Source organism: Taeniopygia guttata, chromosome 3 (genome assembly GCF_048771995.1).
Source record: "Taeniopygia guttata chromosome 3, bTaeGut7.mat, whole genome shotgun sequence".
Lineage (NCBI taxonomy): Eukaryota > Metazoa > Chordata > Aves > Passeriformes > Estrildidae > Taeniopygia > Taeniopygia guttata.
In genome coordinates, this window is record NC_133027.1 from 106,110,255 (window position 1) to 106,115,442 (window position 5,188).

Genomic DNA, 5,188 nt, shown 5'->3' on the forward strand with positions numbered 1-5,188 from the left:
TACTTTCTCATTTTTCATAGTTTTAAAATCATGTGTAACATATATATGGGTGTCCCATACCCTTTATATAAGCACAGCTTCAGGCAGACACTTCTATATTCCATAAAGTTCACCTAAGAGGGGAAAAATTATGCTGACCACTAAACCCCACTTTATTATATTTTTTCTGTTTTCTTGTCCAGTTTTTAAGCACACATCAGTCTACAAAAAATACTGACTGATAATATTAAAACCGTTCCAAAATAATCAAAGCAATATTCAGGAAGCATTGCTGTGAATCTCCCAGATAATTTTTTTTTTTTTTTTTGTGGGGGGGATTGAGCAGGAAGGTGTTCTAAGATGGAAAAATATAGAGTGGCATGGTAGTTTCTAATGACATTGCAGCAACAAGAAGACCAATTATTAAAATAATACAGTTTTCCTTGTACAAATGCATACATCTATTCAAGTTAGTTTAGTGAGAGGGACTGTACTGGCTTCAGTTGAGTTCTCAGCATGTGGGAATGAACTTGCCTCAAAGCACACCTGTGTGTCACCTGAAAAAAAATCAGATTTGTGTTATATTTTAAAAAGTATCTGTGTCTAGCTATACCACAGGCTCTTGTTATTGCCCTTTCTCACTGTTTTGTTACTCAGAGATCTAGGCTTGTGTGAGTTAATTGAGCCCTCTGTGGTCTGCAGTGTAGATTAAAAAGAAAAAAAAAAAAAGAAGTACCATCATGATTGGTAAGATCTATCCTGTTTTTGAAAAAATCATTCTTTGGGCCCTGTTCCTGTAGAAACTTATTTTTGCCAAGAGTTTTCGTTTGGCCTGCAAAACCACTTTTTAAATTAAAAGATGAGGATACTTGACTTCTCCGTGACTATTTAAAAGTTGTAAATAATGATTGTGATATAAAGAAAAACTTGTATCCCTTGTTTTAATGGTGGATGATTCATCTCTCTGTCAGTTTGATAAATTAACTCAGAGTATGAATATCTATTCTTATGTAATTGTAATGCTTTTTTTATTTCTCCCCCCTCTGCCCCACTTTCTATTCCCCAATTTCAGTAATTTTTTTAGCATGACAAGCTATTCAGCCTTTTGCCAAAGCCAATAGATCCAAGTCTCTTTCTTAATCCTCTCCTTTTCCCGTTTTTGAGGAGTGGATCTGGGACACTGTTGTTTGCTCTGTCACAGCGGATTGCTGCCAGTACTGACTATGACTCCAAAAATATCAGCCAGCTCCCAGGGACTAAGTTTTATTCAAATCCTCATGCCCTGAGACCTCAGCCAGCTTTTACCTATCTTGAAGAGTAAGCAAGGGGAAAAAAATGTCACTGTTCAAGTACAAGGCATGTAATTGGCAGTAGCAAGTAACAACTTCCTGCTGCTAAAAATATTTTGCTGTATTTCATTTTCCTAGCATTAGCAAGTCAGCAGTCTGTGCTGAAAAACAGCATTTTAAATGGCACATGAAAACTCAGCTATTTGAAACAGTGAGTGAACAGCAGTTTTTTGTGGTGCCCTAGGCTTCCTAATTACTGCAAATTAAATTGAAACAGGTGTGTTCAGAGGCAGCTGAGCTAACATTGCCTTGGCCCAACTCTAACTGCAATCCCTGACAAGTGAAGTAGTGGCATTTTAGGGATAATGCATCACTTTTGCCCCATTTTCTGTTCTTCCTGAGCTCCTATCAGGAGGCTCTTTGAACCTCTAATACAAGGTGGCAATTAATTCTGGTGACAAGTGCATTCACATGGGAAAGTGGCAGGTTTCTGGCAAGGTAGCTTTTAACAGGGTCAGAGAATAGCATCAAACAGTTGAAGGAATATCATGGAGGGAATAGAAAATACTACCTAGCCAAACCCAGCTCTTTTGATTGTTTTTGCAATGTCAGTAATTACAAATACAGGATACAGAGTTTGGCTTAGTTCCCTTTCTATAGGTAGAGAAGCAATTTACAAATGTCATGACATCCTTAGAAAACAATAAGCCCCCAGTTTGCATCTATTTTCTTCCATCTTCTTGGCTTGGGAGTGAAATGCCAACTAATCTAGAGATGCACCATGACATAACACTGGAAATCCATCAGGTATATATGCTGTAACAAGAGTCCCGAATCTCAGAGATTGGGAGGTCACTTTTGGGGTGTTGGAGAACTCAATAGTTTTCCTTCAGTCTGCAGGAAGTGAGGACAGTGGGACTCGCCTGTCACTTTAGCTGAGGATGGTGTGGCTCTGTGTCCCAGCTGGTGCCAAGCTTATACTGGACAAACAGATTGAAGTGTAGCCCAGAAAAATTTGGGTTGCTGGTTGGTATTGAGAAGAAGCCAGAGGCAATATTAGTCCTTGAAGACAGTGGGCCTGCTGTTAGATCTCTAGTCAAATGAAAACCTTAATAGTCAAAAATTAGCCCAGCTGCTTGACAGCATGTTTCAGAAGTAATTCAGACAACTTTTTGACTGATTAGCCTCTTTTTTAACCTGGCCCTTTCTTACTACACTTTAAAAAAATCAGTGTTTAATTTAATACTGGAAATAGGGTAAGGGTTTAATTGCCAAAAGGGCATCTCTGCAATGCTTATGGCACTAGAGATCCAGGACCTGCCTGTTGATTTCTGGGTAGAGTTTAAGTGCTTCTTAGAGTCCTTAAGAATCAGAAAGACTTCCCTCTTGACCAAAATGTTGCCTGTTTTTGGAACAGACTTCCTGTACCAGGTGCCAGGGCATACAGAACTGAATTTAGATTCAGAAGAGGAGAATGATAAAGAATGCAGCCTTTCTGGTTCATCCCTAATGTTTCATTCTGGATCATACAAAAATGTTAGGGCAAAAGATGCTCTTCACTTTTAGGAGGAATCAACTTGAGGCGCTTTCCTTTTTTTATGGTCTTTTTTTTTTTTCCTTTTGTACATGAGCTTTTTCCTGTTTCTATCCTGTTTAAGGATACAGTCCTGAACAGCATTTTGAGGAAGAGATTGCAAAATTTAAGTGCCAAGCCTGGATCTGTACCACTTGAGCTACTGAAGATATGAGAACATAAACTAGAAAAAGGGTAGCTTTCTCCTGCTCCAGAAGAGGCAGGAGCAATAAGTTGGCAATGCTGGTTTATGTTCTTACTGTAACTCTTTTGAGGTACTTTTTTCTTTCCTTTCAAAGTTTGATAAGAGTTTGGCTTTTAAGTACAAACTTTTAATACCATTTAAAAACGTAACTGGAATAACTGAGTAAGTCCTTTCTAGATGGATAGTATTATCTTGGAGCTTGGTACTGTTTTGTTAAAATACAAAATTCAGTAGGCAAAGAAAGCTCGTTTAATAAAGCCTTTAATTTTTGGGCTAGTTAGTGTGTTCCATAGTGCTTCAGAAACAAAGCACTAGTGTTTGGACCTTTTTTCTTTCTACTTTTCTGACACATTTGTATTTCAGATGTTTAAAATTTGTGAGTGGATCATTGCTGTGAATGTGGATGTCTTTTGAGTAATTCAGAATGTGCTTGTATAGATATATAAAGCCAGAGAACAAATACAAATAAGGGAGAAATTGGCTGAACGATGTGGGAAGCCAGAAGTCATTGGTAACATAATTTTGACATTAAAGCAAGAAATTCTCTACTTAAGTTAATCTCTTCTCATGTTAGATCTTTCATTGCTTTTTTAGTAAATCATCTTTAAAGCCATTTAAAAAGTCTCTACAGATGAAGTGAGCCAAGTGGGTGAAAGTTACTTGTATTTATAAAGATGAGATCCAGATGGCAAAACACGGAAATGGAAACCTAGTGGACAATGTTAGAACAAAATTTGTTAAGACATAGATGGAGGAAAGTGGCTATGAGTTTACTTTGCAGTTGACAAATGTTCTAGAACAGCTGTAAAGATTGTTTGGGAGATCATAGAAAAGAAACCTGTTCCATAAGTTTGCCGGCTTGACTCGACCTTCATTTGAGATGCAGCTGGGTAAGGGTGCTCTGGAGAAAGGAAATAACAATTACCAATTCAGTTTCCTACTTCTGTTTCTTTTCCAAATCCTCTTCCACTGTGTGAACTTGATATCACTACTCAGAAGAGAAACTAGCAGTTCTATTTTCAATACCACATCAGTTCAAATCTTTCTCTGCACACTGCACTGGGACTTAGCAACCAGCTGTGCCTTGGGTGAGTTCTGTGTTTGCTGAACGGTCAGATTAAAAAATCATAATTTATAAAACCAGTGGCGTGAATTTGGGAAGGCCTCTTATGCCCCATGGCACAGCATTGAGCCTGAGTGCCATACCAAACCTGCTGTCATCAAGCTAAGTTTTGTGAGCTTGAAGGACAGAAATTCCACTCTTCTGTTAAGCATGTGAGAACTGCAGGCGCTGCTTTGGTGAGGAGGCACCTAAAATCTTCTGTAAGTTCAGTGTGTGAATATGTAGAACTCTTTAAACATGCAAGGAAAAGTTGATATCTCCTTATTAAGTGCTTAAAAAAGGTTGTGTAGTGAGTGTTAAACATTACTTTTGGATCATTAATTGCTAATGACAAGGAATTTGTCATTTGTCATGATTCCAGAGAACAAAGCCAATGAGGCTTTGTAACCTGTGTCTTAATATACAGTAGAGATTATCAAAATAGACCCAGGAAGTGTACTTAGAATTTTTCCACCACTTCATAGGGCCAGTGTTTCGTAGTTGGTGGATATTTTACCCTGCTTCTTAAAAGTAGTTACTGTTTTAACTTAAATGCAACATGAAACAGTAATAATCTAAGAGTCTGCAACTCCTAATGAAAGCATAGAAGAATTAATTGTTTGCTTGTTCTCTCTTGGTTGGTTAAAGGTATTTGTCACCACAAACAATGTACAGTGATAAACATGAAGTATGTCAGATCATATTTTGAATCAAGGAAGCCATCAAGATGTTATGTCATGTATACAGTAGAAAATTTATAAAAATATTACTTCTGCTGCTTCTTAACTTTTAAAGTATGCAGAAATTAATCAGACTGCAAGCCTTACCTGCTGTCATAGTCAATCTTAGTAGAAAAAAATGCTTTCTGGGGCACGTTTCAGCCAAATACTGATATTCGAGCATGTGACCAACCTCTGCTGCCTTACAGCCTATGGTTCCCACTGATGGATCTATGTAGAAAGCCTGGCTTCAAAGGTGTAGTTTGTTTTGTTTGAGTTTTGGAGGGTTTGGGGTGAAGTTCTTAATGTAGCCAAGTTGTT